Here is a 15,299-nt window from a genome sequence, read left to right as displayed (position 1 = left end):
TCTGTAATTTTATGCTCCCTCACTTTGTCTTTATGCTTCGCAGCGCTAAACGTCATGAAAAGGATATAGTGATCACTTCCTAGGGCTTGTCCCGTGTTAATCCACTTTGCATTACTGATGCCTCTAAAAAACGTAAGGTCTGGGGAGGTATCCATGCTTATGCTGTTGCCTATCCTCGTATGATCTTGTGGATTGTTTAACAGCGTCCATCGCAGATCCCGGGCAACTTGCCAAAGCCGATTGCCCTTTGGGCTGGCTCGAATATAACCCCACTCCGTGTGAGGCGCATTGAAATCTCCTACCACTATAAGCGGAGCGCGAGCTGCTAACCGTTGAGTTTGAATCAGGAGTTGTGGCAAGCCCAATCCTTTATCTTTTGGAGAACTATACACATTAAGTAAAAACAGACTCTTCTCATAGTTTCGTTTTGGCAAAATCTCTAGCAGGACATAGTCTTCCCTGCTGCTATCTACGGAATGCTGAATGGCAGTGATGTTGCGATGGTCTAGCATGGCTGTGAAGACCCGTGATACGCCCCTTGAATCAATTCCTGGCGCTGTAAATGCCTTAAATCCAGGTAATTTTACGGAACCACTAGCCTCCTGTAAGGCTATTCTGTCTGGTTTGCTGACCAGATTTTGTACGTGCAACTGCAGGTTACCCCGCTGTTGACGAAAGCCCCTGCAGTTCCACTGCCAAACCTCAATTTGCTGGCGAGGCACCATGATGAGGCACCAAGTTGACTAATGGCACTTGGCCACCCACGGGAGGCAGTCTTACCTCCAATAGAGTATGAAGCTGCTGAAACATGCCCATGACCTGGGTTTGGGAATCCCTAAATTTAGTGGAGAGCATGCCGAGACGCTCCTCTATTGTGTCTAATCTGGCTTCGATCTTTTTGACTCGAGCCTCCAACCTATCCTGTCTTTTCCCTTGTTTGCCTACTTTATCCGCAAGTGTTGTTACACCCGACGTAAGACTAATGACCTTAAAAACAGGCTGTGGCATGTCTACTGGTGACGTTTCGCCTAATCGTTTTGCGTTAGCTACCTCATCCCCCGGCAGTGGTCTCTTCACTGTCCCCCGATTCTCCACTTCCATAGCTGCACTCTCCTGTACGCGAGCAGACGCCTCTTGCGTCGCTTTCTGTAGGCCTTGCACTGCTGGTGCCTGTGTCCCCTGCCGTTGGTCGTTTCTAAGTGCGCGTTCCATCTCTGCAATTCTGTTTTCCATTCTTTTAATCAAGTCTCCCTGTCGCTGAACCAGCGCTGCTAACTCCCTCTCTCGAGCGGTTTCGTTCTGGGAGGCCGTGCTTGACAAGCTCACATTTTTGTTGGTGTCGCGTGCGCAGCTGTTGGTACTGGATGCTCGTCCACCATCTTGGCCGCCCCCGCGCCCTGGCAATGGCGGGAAGGAACTCGACCGGTCCCTGCTTTTGCTTGTGCCTTCTTTACCCCTCGGTGACCGCTACGTAGCCCTCGAGGACCGCTTATCGTTGCCAGCTTCGCTCTCTCTTTCGATGCTCTGCTGCCGGCCTGTCGGTGGCTTGCGAGCCAGGCGAAACTTGCACTTCCGGCTCCCTGTGTGATGCGCACCATGGCACACGATGCAGTCCGGCGTGCACGTAGGTGGCTCTCCTTCTGGCGGGGCAGGATGGTCCTTCCCGCAACAATGACATAGGTTGCTCTTCGGACGATAGCAAACGTCCGCTCGATCTCCAACTCGTCTGCAGTTGTAGCAGGTCTCGACTAAATTTCTGTACGGGATCACAGCGTACAGACAGTTCCAGTAAGTAATCTGCCGAGGTATGCGTTTCCCCCGAACGTAATCTGAATCGCCTTTGACTTTCCCAGAGGTCTCGCGTCCAGAATGTCTATGCCTTCACTCTTCTTCAGGTATCCCGCCCGAACTTCTGCCACTGGACATCCATCATAAGCATTGTAAATCACTCCCCGCACGGAGTTCTCCAACGGCGCCACGAACGCCGAAACCGGCAGGTCATGATCGCCCAGCTTGAGCGTCTTCACAGTCGCATATGCCCCACTGCGATTTATGCCCGGTGTGCTCACCGTCAACGTGTTGTTTGTGCCATTAACACGCACAATGTCTTCTTCCGCGGCAATCGCACTCGTTAGACGCGCTGCTGCTCTCAGTGCACATCCGAGTTCTCTCGCTGTCACAACACTCAAGTCCCAGTTCTGGGGCCTGTACACAATCTTGAAATCCGTGGCTGGCAACTTGAGAAACGGTCCGCGTTTCTTCCATACCGGCGCTTTCCCCCGCTTGACTTGCTGCGCTCCGTGCGTCTTGCGCCCGTCGCTGCCGGCCTGCGTCTCGCAAGGCTTACTCTTGGCGTTGTCGCCATGCTGAGTCTTCTTAAATTGGTCCTGTGCCTTCAGCACTAAAGCCCATTCTCCCGCTTGAAAATCTTCGGGTGTTATAGTCTCCCCTTCGACGTAGTATTCCATCTTCAGCCCAACAAGGCCCACGGTCACCGGGCGCAAGTCAGACGCCCTGTGACGCGGCCCAAGCTTGGCCTAGGACGATAGTTATAGCGCGAGAACAAAACGACGACACAGAGACAAGAAGGGTCGTTTTGTTCTCGCGCTATAACTATCGTCATGCCATACCAACTAGCCCAAGCTGCCACACTTCTTGGCCTAGGAGATAGGCCTAGCCTTGCCACCGCGGGGTTGATAGGAAAATCTCGGAAACTCCAAAAATGGGAACAAACTTGCATAAACGAGTGGTGTCCGTAGGTACAGGGCAACCTCCTGCAGACGAGCCCACTGACAGCAAGTCCAGAAAAAAGCGCGTCCGCCGATAGTCGGTCACCGGGCCGGAGCTCATGCGAAACACGTCCGCACAGCGTCTCACTCCAGCCGCGTCTCTCAACCGTGCAGCAAACGTTCGTTGTGGGCAGTGTTTTATAGTTTTATAGTTTAGCGGGATAGCGTTTACGTGGTTTACGTGCCACAGCTGGGATTGTGGCGCCACCTATTATATGGTTAATAAGTTAAACAGTGAAAATGATAAGAAAACAAGAATGTTCGCCTATGCCACCGCGCGAAGCATTATTAGAAGTTTATTTTAGTGATATTAAAAGTAAATAAATATGAACCACGCACCGAACGCGAAAACGTTCACGTTGCCGATTTGTTTACATCAATCTTGTAGTTAGGCCTAGACGCGTTGGAAATGGGAAGCTATCTCAAAAACTACGCCAACTTATCCGTAATACTCGGTCACTGAAGCTAACTGAAGGCAAGCGAAGCCACTTTGAACAGTAGTTTGCTGCGAACAAGGTGAATTTTTCAACAACTACGCCAAAATCACTTCGAAGCGGGCGTCCGAGAGCGCCGCCCCACTGCGAATTTACGTACACCTACGCTACCACGGTAACGTACGCGCGTACGGGAAGCGGTACGGGTGACGTACGTATCTGCGCATGTGCATTTCGATTCCGGTATCACGATACACCCGGTAAACTATAACTCTCTATTGTGTTCATCTACTCTACCGCGTCTAAGCCAGCGGTTCCAAACCATCCCGCACAGGGAGGAAGGAAAGGTAAGGAGAGGGCATGCCCAGCCGGCGCAGGGCGTAAAAAATGTGGCGGAAATTACGTCACGCGCGGCCATATTCACTAAGCACAATGGCGGCGTTTTGTTATTGCTGATGTAGTGCGGTGCGGCACCGTTCAGGCGGTCCAGCGGTGGTGTGCGCGTTTTCATGGGCCTCGCACCTAACCGTGGCGTACTGCAAGTGTTCTACAGCATCCATTCTTTGTGCCGCATTGTTAGCTACGCGATTTTCCCCCGGTGGTGGCTGTAACCAGGTGTCTGAACTAGAAACCACGGAACGAGCGCGCGTATACGTACTCCGAATTTACAGCCTCCGTCAAAATTATGCTGATAAGCCATCATAGAAGATAACGACTGTGCTCAAGAATTCGTTCAATGAATGCCTTGCAGGTTAGTGACAGTTATGCGGTGTTGCTTCTTATGACAACGGACGATGCATTTGCGGTCCACAGGATTAAGACTGTAATCTAATCTTGCTTTTCATGTTCCTGTACAGTTACCAGTTGGCGCTGAGCTCTGTTCCAGATAAGGAAGACAGAAACAAGCGCCTTCTCTTCATTTTCCTCTAATGACTAGCCACTTATCCCGGAGACATCTTCCCTCGCGTTTGGCTGGCTTTCCCTGTCGTCCTTGGCGGCTGTGTCGACGCGTGAAGCTTCCTACAGACCTTTTCTCACGCATTCCTTCGGCTAACTTTCCCACCTTTCGCCTAACGCGATCCTGGTCTCCGTTCTCCGTAGCCACTAGTGCGCGTGGAGACGTGTTCCCACGCACTTTCGGGTGGTCTTCGCTGCTTTCGTCCTAATGAAATCATGGCCTTTGGGATATTCGTAGGAACTAGTGCGCCTCGGACAAAAGAGGGGCGAAAACAAAGAGGCTGGCGCAAACTCAACGGGCTGCCACGCACACAAGCTCCACCGACGCCGACTTTACTGGCATAATTATGGACCTCCGGGTTTATAGCAGGGAAGACATTTTTTTTTCTTTTTATTGTTGTGTCTAGCCCACAGCATGACCGAAAATTTGATAAAACCTAAAGAGAAGCGCAAAAGGAGGAAAAAGTGATCTGAAAGAAGCTGTACAAATTTCGGTGCTTGGTTCGTCGCGCGGCAATGTCCGAAATATAATCTTTATTTTCACAAATAACACATCAAATAAAAAAAAGCTGAACGTGCAACTTGCCGTGTTTATCGTTAACGCCGGTAGAGCAAGAGTACAACAGCCATACGCTGAGATTTCGTCAACCGTATCGCGGCAAGACAGCGTGTTGAAATCCGTTCCGTTGGTTTCGGATAGCACCGACGCACGCGGCGCGCAGGCCACGTGCTTTTTGAGACAGAGAGAGGGAGTCGCGCCTTCTCCTTCGCATTCACATGTGAACAAGAGAGGAGAATTTGCCTAGTCAATATGGCCGACTTCCGGCTTCAAAACAAGTGACGTCAGGGTTTCTCCTTACCTTTCCTTCCTCCGTGATCCTGCAGAAACAGGCAGTAGACCACGAAATAACGCTGGTCAACAAAACAAAGCTGCTCGCATGCTCGGGGGTTGGACTTGATTGGGCACATCATACGCACGTCACCTCATGGTCGGATGCTGGAGAGGGTTGGGAAGAGATTTGGCTTGCGAAAGCTACGCGGAGGAGCGCAAGGGTTTCGAGCTCGCCTCCTCTCATCCTCGTTTCGCGCCGCTCCAAAAAACCTGTTTTCTCCGCTCGTGATGAACCAATTCAAAAAATTTTTGTGGCAAAATGTTCCTCATCAGACACCCAACAACTTCCATGATCTAACTAAAATTCGGTATGGGGCCTGGTGAGTGGCCCTTTAACCGGCGCCTTCCGCGGACAACACTGCCCACCAGAGCGGCGGGCGTCGTGCAACAGCAGCGGCGCATGTGAAACGAACGCGCGTCCCCCCGCCGCTCGGACGCTCGCATGTGAAACAGGCTTAAGGGGTGTGTGATATGATGCTTTCTGTCACGAAGATGTTACGATCATGCGCGCACTTCGGGGCTTGTGGCACTGCCAGTAAAGTGCACTCTTCAGAGGTATAGACGGCTTCGGTGTTTGTAAAACTGGCTCGCGCTGCACGGCCTACGCCAGCAGACTTCCAGTGCGCTACTTCCGGTAGTGCTTCTTCAATGGTCCCGGCGGCGTATTTGGAATTGCTGGCCCCGCATCGCACGAAAGAGGGAAAAGAAAGAGTGCGAGGAGGACGCCACCGCGAGCATCAGGACTGCTCGGGTTCTTCTCTGTAGGGGACGTGCACGCCTATAGGTGACGTGCTGCTGACGCACACACGCGCCCGCGATAGAATGTGCGGAGTTTTTCCAGCTGTTCCATCGTAGGGAAGCACCCACAACCTGCCACCGCACTCTTTCTCTACCTTTCCCTTCTGTGGCAGCTTGGGCTAGTTGGTATGGCATGACGATAGTTATAGCGCGAGAACAAAACGACGACATAGAGACAAGAAGGAGACGTCTCTTTGTCTCTGTGACGTCGTTTTGTTCTCGCGCTATAGCTATCGTCTTCCCTTCTGCCTTTCTGCATCCCTCTTTCCCTTTCCCTGTAAGAGCTGAGCCGAACCAACACCACCTGGAAAGGGAGAAGGCCTCAGTTCTCCTCCCTTTCCAGTCGCACCACGTCAGCTAATGGGGTGGCTGCAAGAGGCGGCTAGACCTGCTTGACCGATTCGGCGGGAGCGATAAGCCGACCGGTCCCAGCACGTCGCAGCAACGCACGTGCGGCTTCAGAATGTTGAAGGTGCGACGGTGAGATGACGTGCAAATGCTGTGTGCCGCGGTGCCGTGGCAACTACACCGTGGACATGTAAGTGCACGTTTTCAAGTTCCCAAGGGATCAAACTCTGAGGAACGCGTGGATACGCGCTGTGCCACGGGAAGACCTCTCCGTGGCCGAGAATTCCAGGGTAAGCTTTCTTTCTGGTAGAGCATTGTTGTTTCATTGCAGATGTAAATTCAATATTTGCATATGCTCGAATAAGTGGTTCACAAGCCGCACTTTGTCAAATACTCATTGGTTTGCTCATTGTATGTAAATTTCCTTGGTAGGTATGCGAACTTCACTTCAGAGAGGAGGACATCATCCGAGAAGCCTCGCATACCGATGTAACTACTGGCCGCACAATTACAGTGTCATTATCCCATGTTCGCCTCCGCCCGGACGCTGTACCGTCCAAGTTCCCGAGCTGTCCGACCTACCTGTCTAGGTAGGTCGGACAGCTCGTACGAAAGCAGGTTGAGGCATTACATCCCAGTTGCAACGTAGTTGTCAGCAGCGAGATGCTGTCGAAGATACAGGAAGTCCTTCCTATCCTGGTCTACGTTGCAGGATATGCCGTGTACACGACCCTAAAAATGTTGAATTGTGCAAAATGCAAGGACGTGTTGACTGTGGATAAGACAATCACAGTGTCGGCCGCCCATGAACACTACGATCTCGTGAAGCAGTTGGACCGTGGAGGTCTAGTTTACCCATCGATTTTTGCGCTTAATGCTGTTGCTCACTGCTACGTTGTCGTAGAGCAGCTCGCTACGCAACCGGAACTGCTCCTGATGCGCGAACAGCGCCAGGTCGTCACGGAGCTGACGCTGCATTTGCTGGCCAACGAAGAGCCATCTGACTTCGACACCTGTGAGAACGGTCACACAAGCGAATCAGTGCTGAAACACATCCTGCGGTGCAGCACTAACATTTTACTGAAGAACGTTTGTGGAAAGCTCAACGACAAACTTCTTGACGCTGCTGACAAGGCAAAAAAACGGAAAGCCACAACTCTCCAGAACAAATAGGTGAACAGCTTCTGATAAAGCGCAAACACAAAACGAAACTAGTTTGTGTAAATAAATGTTTCGCTCCTATAATTTGCTTCGAGTGAAATTTATTTTAAACTACGTGTATGCTCGTTCTTGCAAGAAAAAAAAGCGCCCGCTTGGTAATTCTATGCGACAACCTCTCTTGAACAGTGCTCCGTACTTTTACCAGTCCGCCCTATCGCCTGACGTCACTAGAAGAAAGCTAAGGCCTTGCCTTTCTAGAGGGTGTTGGTACGCCCCGTCCTGTGCTCAATGCACTCACCCCCACGCTACCCTTACCCACATTCTCATGGAATGCCCGGTGGACCCTCCCCCGTGGGGCCCGGAGCCACTGACCACATGGGAGGAATGGGAGACCTTGCTGCGCTCGACGGACCCGGCCAAGCAGAAAATCGCCACTGACCGGGCCGCCCACGTCATGGAACTGCATGAACTCATGAACGCATAGCGCAGTGGGGTCGTGCGGGGACCCTGGCACGTAAGTGCCCAAATCCCTTGGTCTAATAAAGTTTTACCTCCTCCTCCTCGTTCGCCAGGTCCCTCTAGGTTCGCCTCCAGGGCCATGGGGAGAATGCAGCTCCAGACTCTGTTCCGAGGACACATCCCATTCTTGAGGCCGGATCCCAGCTCCACTGGCTTGTCGCCACAACTTGTCGACCAGCTTCGCTCGTCTCTTCTCACGATCTTTGGTCTCAGCACTTGTCGATGGTTCTACAACTTGTCAAGAACGGTTCAACAACAGACAACACACGACACAAGCAAGTGCCCTTGGTCACCCGACAGAACACCAGACAAAGTATGGTACATCATATACCTAGCTACGTGTCTATCGGAATTTCGTTCCCTCTACACTAAGAGGCACATGTGGGACACAAGGCTCTTAAAATGAGAACTCAAATTTTTACACGTACAGCAACGTAAAGAAATAGAATAGAACATAAAGTTGGCTCGTTGAGATCACTCTCGACGAGAGCGCTCCGCTAAGGCCGTGATGAGGACAAAATTTTGCCCCAAATCGCCAGCGAGAAACCAAAAGGTGGAGAAAGTACTAACTAAAACGCACGGCTCAACGCGTCTGCATTAGCGTTTAGCTTCCCTTTTTTGTAGCGAACATCAAAGTTGTGCTGTTGCAGTATCATGCTCTACCGCAGTAACCGGCCACTTTTAGGCGATGATACCTATGCGGTATCAACAGCTGCTCATGCTTGCGGCGTTGCACAGGGGAACAACGATACGGCTTCCTACGGATTGGCTCCTCACAAGTTAGCTCGATATCGTGTTCAATTACCGTCGTGTTTCCGGGACGGTCCGAAAACACGTCTTCAAACTCGGAAACAATCCTTCTCAGGTCCTCCTTCCGGACTTCACTTAACCTAGGCTCTAGGTTCAACTGCTTCAAGATTCCTTCCAATCCCCCTTCGATTACATCGTGGTCAAAACTTCTGCTCCCTCTTCCTCTGACGCATTCAAAAGCAGATTTACGACCGTTTGACGTTGAACGTTTGGTTTCATCAAGTTACTGTGGTAAATTTTGTTCGGCTGCCTTCCTAATTTCACTTCATAATTGGCATCAAAAAGCTTCGATATTACTTTGGCGGGCCCTTCCCAATGAACCTCAAGCTTGTTCTTTTTGGACGGCCGCAGCAGCATTACCTGACTACCAACTTCAAAGATGCGCTTCTTCGCCGATTTTTCGAAGTACTCCTTCGACAACACTTGTGCAGCTTTCATGTGGCTTTCCACTAGCGCTTTAATCTAGAGGACCTCACGTTGCTCTCGAATGAGCGTCTCTCGATCAACCCTCGACAGCTCACTCCAACTTTCCGCTACAGGCGAGAGCGTTGCACCCCTCTCGCTCTGACTCAATGGCGCCATGTCGTCTCCCCCTGCTACGGAAACGGTGGCAGTTGCAAACACTGTAGGATTGCCAATTCTATTCGTTTCAACTCAAGGCGCTCCTGTCTCTCGGCCTCCTCACGGCGTTCTCGCCTTTCAGCTTCTTCATGTTCGCGAACTTCTCGCCTTTCAGCTTCTTCACGTTCGCAAACTTCTCGCTTTTCAGCTTCTTCACGTTCGCGAACTTCTCGCCTTTGAGCTTCTTCACGTTCGCGAGCTTCTCGCCTTTCGGCCTCCTCGCGGCGTGCTTTGATATCCGCCCAGGCCTCATCGACTTCCTCAGCCAACACTCCTTCATCCTTCATGATCTCAAGGATTGCTTGCTTTCGTTTCGCATGGCCCAAAGTAATGCCGAGTTCCTTCACCTTAAGGTTCTCTGTCGTTCACACTAGCCTCTTGCTGATTGCTCCTGTTGAGAATTTACTTGCCGTAGCCGCTATAAGTCAACTAGCAAGACGCGCAAGCAATTTGTAACACTCCCGTGTTTACACCCTTCGCATTAAATTTTGGTTTCAAAGCGCTTCGACTTGGCTTGAAACGATCAAATCTCACTCTAATGCTTTACACAGCCCTTCTCTAAACTACTACAATCTGAGCTAGAGTAGTCTAGTGAACTCAGGGGAAAACATCAGGCACTCACCGCATCGATGTCGCTGACGCCGGCCGATCCCGCAGCTGCCAACCACTGTTACGAAGTGCGCCTCCGGTGACGTTACGAAGGGCGCCACGAATCTCAGCGCTGCAACCACTGTTTCGAAAGACGGCGACGCCAACACGGTCCCGAAGGCACCACTGCTTCAGACTCTGCCGGGAAGGTCACCAGCCGTTTGGTAGCGTAGGTTTCTCAGCTCGCGACTGCTTCTGCGCAGAGCTAGTAGACGAGCGGACGAGACGATGGTGAGTTAAACAAGGTTTATGTACAGCATATATATAGAGGCGTTACAAATTCGGCACTGGGGCCGACAGCTTAGAGACTCGAAGAGCCGAGCTCTCTTCTCTGACACATAGGTCTACTGCTCGCGACGCGCCGCAGCTGGCCGACTGGGCTCGCCCTACGTCATCTCCTGTCGCCGACGAACTTCGACGACAGCGCAGCTCTGATTTACTGGTCCTGCTCTACGCCATCTACAGACGCCGACAACATCTCTCGCAAGTGTACCCCGTCCTCGGACTCCAGTGACCGTTCTTCCATCTTTCCTGTCTCTCCTATCCCCTCAGTTTGTTGTTGCTTCTTCTTCCTCTTTCCTATACCTTTACTTCTACCCTTTTATCTCTCCTTACCCCCATCCCTTTGTGAGCTCTGTGGCGGTGTCGCTCACTGAAGCAGACAATAACGGAGCTCACTTTTCTCTTCCTTTCTCTTAAGAACCAATCCAGGGCTTTTTTTTTATATGCACCGGCTGGATTCTTTGAGTAACCAAATGTCCAACCAGAAGCGCCGCTGGTCGTGAGGTCAGAATCCTCCAATGGATGCCAGGGGCGGAGTCCGAGGAGTGAACGCGCGCGCTGCGGGGATTTCGCTCCACCGCGGCCGGGCTGCGAGTTTACAAAGGCGAGCGGATAGAGCCCCCCACAATGCACCGCGGCTCAGCGCTCTTGGAGGCTATGCATTTCCGCCGGCCTGTGTCATCGCGCCGTCGCTCCCCGCACTTTCGCATAGCGTTGCTGGGAGGCTGCTGCACCAGCGGAGGCCTTGTTCGCAGAGCCCTGCCAAGGCTTGGAAGTGTTTCGGTTCCCCCGGTGGCACGAACCATTTCGAGGCAAAACGGTTCGGTTCACCCAATAGCCGCTTAAAACCGGCTTGACTTGGCCTAAAGTGTATGAATAGATGGCGCTAGAATCGGTGTGTTAAAAAACACTTTTCAGGCGATTCGGGCGTTCTTTATTCTGTGGTTCAGGTAGAGTTCCTCACTAGCTTGTGACACACAGTCTGTGGCGGGTTCATCGTATTCTAGTCGTGATGTTTTTTTCTCCGATGTTGGTGTTGGATTGGACTGTAATCTGTTTGAAATGGCGAGAACCGCCTCTGCCCGTGGGGTCGTGGTCGCTTTCTGTTGTTAGAAAGTGATTCATACGCAAGTCGCTGCCGCTTTTCTTAATTCCTGTGATGTCGCCGTGCTTATCGAGTAGTTAACGTCATTCGCCCGAAGCACAAAATTAACACCTACCAGCCCGAAGTGTTTGCCACCAAATCTACAAGCAATGACAACGAGCATAAAATAAAGGCCTTTGGAACGCGATTTGTGAATATTGGTCTGATGCATGTACTACGCGGATGTATGGTAGGTGCATGCGTGTTGCTTGAGGACCGATTAAACAGCTGGTGTCACATGGGAGGAAGTATATACTGTGCCAACGCTTTCATTGAAGCTTGTTCTTGCGTAAGTGCGCGAGATAGATACGGCATGCACAAGTTGGAATTAGAGAACGTTCTTGTCCGAGTGCCTTTATTAAGCAGTCGCAAATGATGGCAATTTGTTTGCTTAGCAGTGTGTGTTTAGATTGGGGTAACCAACAGTGAAGGTAGTTGTGTGTGGGTGAGGAAATTAGTTTCCTTTGTTGCGGTGCCTTCCAAACAAATCCGTTATTTCTTCTCTTCATTGCGTCGGTCTCTTGATGTGGCACTAAATTTTGCTATGTGCTCTTCGTGACACTTCCTCTCGCTCTAGAATGCTCTAGTAAAAGTTGACGCTAAAGTTCAGCTGAAGTGTTTAAAGTTCCTTGCAGCTAACCACAGCAACATTTCTTTGTCTATGTTATCAGACGGACGCTCGTTACTTGGCATGCCTTTTATAACGCAAAACGTTTCTTTTTTTTTTTTTCATTTACTGAACAGTCCGGAAAAAAATCGGGGACATTTGTCCCGACTGGGACAGCGCGGGCAAACTCTTGGACAGTCCAGCGAAATTCGGGACGGCTGGTAACACTAGTTTAGGCAAGTGTATAACAATGAAAAAAAAATGTAATAAAATAGAAGTTTCATTGCTGGGAGCATTGTCGAGCTTCAATTGCTAACCCGTAAAGGTCTTTTTAAACGTTAACATTGCCGCAATACACCAGTGTCATGGGGTGAAGTGCTTGCAGTGTATTGCAGTAAAGCATAGATTATGCGCGCGCGTGTGTGTGTGAAATGGAAGCGTAGCACTGCTATTAGGCCTAATGCGATGTGCCGTGCTTTGTCTCATTACTGGTCATGCGACAGACGGCATCAGCACCAACTTCAACCTTTGTAAAGAGTCCATATGTTCCCCCCATAATTATTTTTTTTAATTGTGGCAAGTGATTCACACTGCGGTAAACTTCTAGTATATCGCATGAATAATTTAAAATTGTTGCATGACCCCTAATAAAGAAGTGAAAGATACCTGTGACAGACTCCTTGGTACTCCAGATTTTGTGCCATCAGATATGTGCTCTAAAATGAAAATGATCATTATTAGTGAAATATATATTCAGGCTAGGTATTGAAGATGGTTGTGCATGTTTTGCAAATTTCCTTTTAAAAGCTCATGCTTCACTTTATCGGGCTTTCTTTAGTTATTAAGAAAAATAGCTCCCCAAGAATGGTCTAAAATTAAACACACAGTTTGTCATGGGGCAAGTTGAGCTTAGCAAGAAAATGATTTATGAAAACCATTCTGTCGCATAACTAAGAGCAAGCTGGTTTCAGGAAACATGTTGATCTGAGATGAAAGCACGTGTTCACGCATCTTACAAAGGCTGCTTGTTGTTATAATGTGGCTGTAATTGGACAAATGTCTGTCATCAGGTGTGGAGATACATCGCATCTCTGATGATCAAATTTTTAAAGAATAGGTTTTCAGGGGATACTAAAAACTTTTTTTGAAGGGTTGAGCATTAGAGAGCATTACTTTATTAAAGTCTCCAATTTCATTAGGTTAGCACTGAGGCTTGCAGGTATGTTAAATGAGCATGGTCACTTGAGTAACACTCAGAGGTCAATAATTATAGGGTGAACAGCAAGATATGTATGAAGAGACAGGATTATGAAAATTGCAGAAGTAGAAGTAATGAAGTTGTCGGGAAGACTTTGTTAACAGTACATTTACAGGCTTCACGCACAATTTGCTTTCCAGCAGGGTGAATTTACTTTTGCTGATGCTTCCGATGGCATCATTGCACTTCATAAGCACTGGTTTTATGCACTGCACGTGACGATCTTGTTTTTTCAAGGTTCATGTACTGATTAAAAAGTATAGGATCAAGAAACTTACATGCTGTCTTAAGGGATAATCAGGCTCACCATAGAGGTAATTGGTGACATTTTAGTGAGTTGTATGTGGGAGGTCTGTGTACATAACATCATAGTAATCTTGCAATGCTGTAGCTTTATTTGTGTAACGAGTGAAGCTTCTTTTCCTGTTAAAAATTTCTGCCAAGCAAACAAGTTCCAACAGCAGGATTGGCCCTTGGACAAAACAGGTGGTAAGAGTGAGCTCATTCCCAAGCCCTTCGAGAGTACCCACTGAAGGAACTAGTACCTATAGGGCAAAAATTCCAGTGCACCAAGAAGGGCAAGGGAGGACGGTGCAGGTTAACATTTCAGGAGGGCATCTTCTGGACATCATCCTTCTCTAGCCACAAGCTTGTATGGCCAATGTTTAGCAGACTCCTACTAACATAAACTAGGTATAAATGTTGCTTCTCTATTGCAAGATGACACACCATATACCTTTTGAGAGTCTCCTCACCACAAGCTCTTACATTAGCCTAAAAATATTTTTTTCTACGGTGCCCTTTTTTTGTCCTAAACAGTTGTCTGAAGCAACAATATGCACATTGTGACAGTCTAGCTGGTGACCACAGAGATGGCTCCCGCCATCACGATGTATACTCCACTCAAAATGTAAGACACTGCAAAATCATTGCTGCAGATAACAAGTCCGGCCAAATGACGCCCCTCGGCGCATGCGTCATTGTAAAACTTTCCTTCTTTCTCTCCTCTTGCTTTCCTATATATATTTCCGAGCTCGAAATAAAGGCTCGTTGGTTTGCACTGCCACATCGACTGATTTCCTTGTCACCGCGGCCGGCCTATGGCCGGTAGAACGTAACAGTGGCGACGAGAATTCTACAGCAGCAAGAAGGCCAGCATATGCCCACAAGCGACGGCCTGCAGAACGAACCCACCAGCCATGGCACACCAGCTACCGGAATTCGAAGACGCAAAAGATAAGTGGCAGGCGTACTTGGTAAAGGTGGAGGCTTACTTTGAAGCTAATGATGTGAAGGACGATGCTAAGAAGAGGGCCCTGCTGGTAGCCGCGCTTGGAACAAAGACAATTGAAATCTTGAACGGGAAAGTAGCGCCGAAGAAACCTAATGCTCTGACCTACGCGGAAGTTGTGCAGACGTTAAACAGCTACTACGACCCAGTGCCGAATGAAATTTCAGAAAGTTTCAAATTCTTCCATCGCTGCCAGCAAGAAGGGGAGTCTGTGCATGCATTTATTGTGGCAATTCGACAGATGGCCCAGAATTGCAACTTTTCGACGATGCTGGACAGAATGATAAGGGACCGTATTGTGTGTGGAGTCAGGTCCAAGAATTTGCAAAAGCAGCTGCTAGCAAAGAAAGACCTTAATCTTCAAGAAGCCGAGGCCCTTGCCCTGGCCGCAGAAAGCGCCGAACGCGATTCGCAAGGTATTACTTCGGACAAAGAGCAAGCGAGTTTGCTCAAGTTGAGTGCTCAATATGAGTCGCGCGCGAAGACGGCGGGCGTACAACAATGCAATTGTTGTGGAAAGCAGGGTCACAGAACCAATGCTTGTCGCCTAATCCAGCGCAGATGCTTCAAATGTACACGGCGAGGGCATTTAGCCAGAATGTGCGCGGTGAACGACAAAACAAGCAGAATGCTAGCAGTGACAGCACAGGCGACAGAAACGGAAGACAGTGATAACAGTGCGTCGCAGATTTGGTCGTTGACCACTAAGCGCTCGCTCATACCCCCTATAAGAAAGGAAT

Source organism: Rhipicephalus microplus, chromosome 1, assembly GCF_043290135.1.
Source record: "Rhipicephalus microplus isolate Deutch F79 chromosome 1, USDA_Rmic, whole genome shotgun sequence".
Lineage (NCBI taxonomy): Eukaryota > Metazoa > Arthropoda > Arachnida > Ixodida > Ixodidae > Rhipicephalus > Rhipicephalus microplus.
The sequence above is the reverse complement of the archived record's forward strand: the minus strand, read 5'-3'. Positions refer to the sequence as shown.